Raw genomic sequence first — 1,017 nt, 5'->3', positions numbered from 1 at the left:
TATACACAGTGTGTTACAGGTTTGTAGATTAACTAAACTTAGTGTCCATGTTGTAACTTTATACAAGTGTGTTACAGGTTTGTAAATTAACTAAACTTAGTGTCCATGTTGTAACTTTATACAAGTGTGTTACAGGTTTGTAGATTAACTAAACTTAGTGTCCATGTTGTAACTTTATACAAGTGTGTTACAGGTTTGTAAATTAACTAAACTTAGTGTCCATGTTGTAACTTTATACAAGTGTGTTACAGGTTTGTAGACTAACTAAACTTAGTGTCCATGTTGTAACTTTATACAAGTGTGTTACAGGTTTGTAAATTAACTAAACTTAGTGTCCATGTTGTAACTTTATACAAGTGTGTTACAGGTTTGTAAACTAACTAAACTTAGTGTCCATGTTGTAACTTTATACAAGTGTGTTACAGGTTTGTAAATTAACTAAACTTAGTGTCCATGTTGTAACTTTATACATGTTGTAACTTTGTATACAAACTTAGTGTGTGTGTTACAGGTTTGTAAATTAACTAAACTTAGTGTCCATGTTGTAACTTTATACAGGTGTGTTACAGGTTTGTAGACTAACTAAACTTAGTGTCCATGTTGTAACTTTATACAAGTGCGTTACAGGTTTGTAGACTAACTAAACTTAGTGTCCATGTTGTAACTTTATACAAGTGTGTTACAGGTTTGTAAACTAACTAAACTTAGTGTCCATGTTGTAACTTTATACAAGTGTGTTACAGGTTTGTAGACTAACTAAACTTAGTGTCCATGTTGTAACTTTATACAAGTGTGTTACAGGTTTGTAGACTAACTAAACTTAGTGTCCATGTTGTAACTTTATACAAGTGTAGTGTCCATGTTGTAACTTTATACAAGTGTGTTACAGGTTTGTAGACTAACTAAACTCAGTGTCCATGTCGTAACTTTATACAAGTGTGTTAGAGGTTTGTAGACTAACTAAACTCAGTGTCCATGTTGTAACTTTATACAAGTGTGTTAGAGGTTTGTAGACTA

This window comes from Gigantopelta aegis, chromosome 6 (genome assembly GCF_016097555.1).
Source record: "Gigantopelta aegis isolate Gae_Host chromosome 6, Gae_host_genome, whole genome shotgun sequence".
In the NCBI taxonomy this organism is placed as follows: domain Eukaryota; kingdom Metazoa; phylum Mollusca; class Gastropoda; order Neomphalida; family Peltospiridae; genus Gigantopelta; species Gigantopelta aegis.
The sequence above is the reverse complement of the archived record's forward strand: the minus strand, read 5'-3'. Positions refer to the sequence as shown.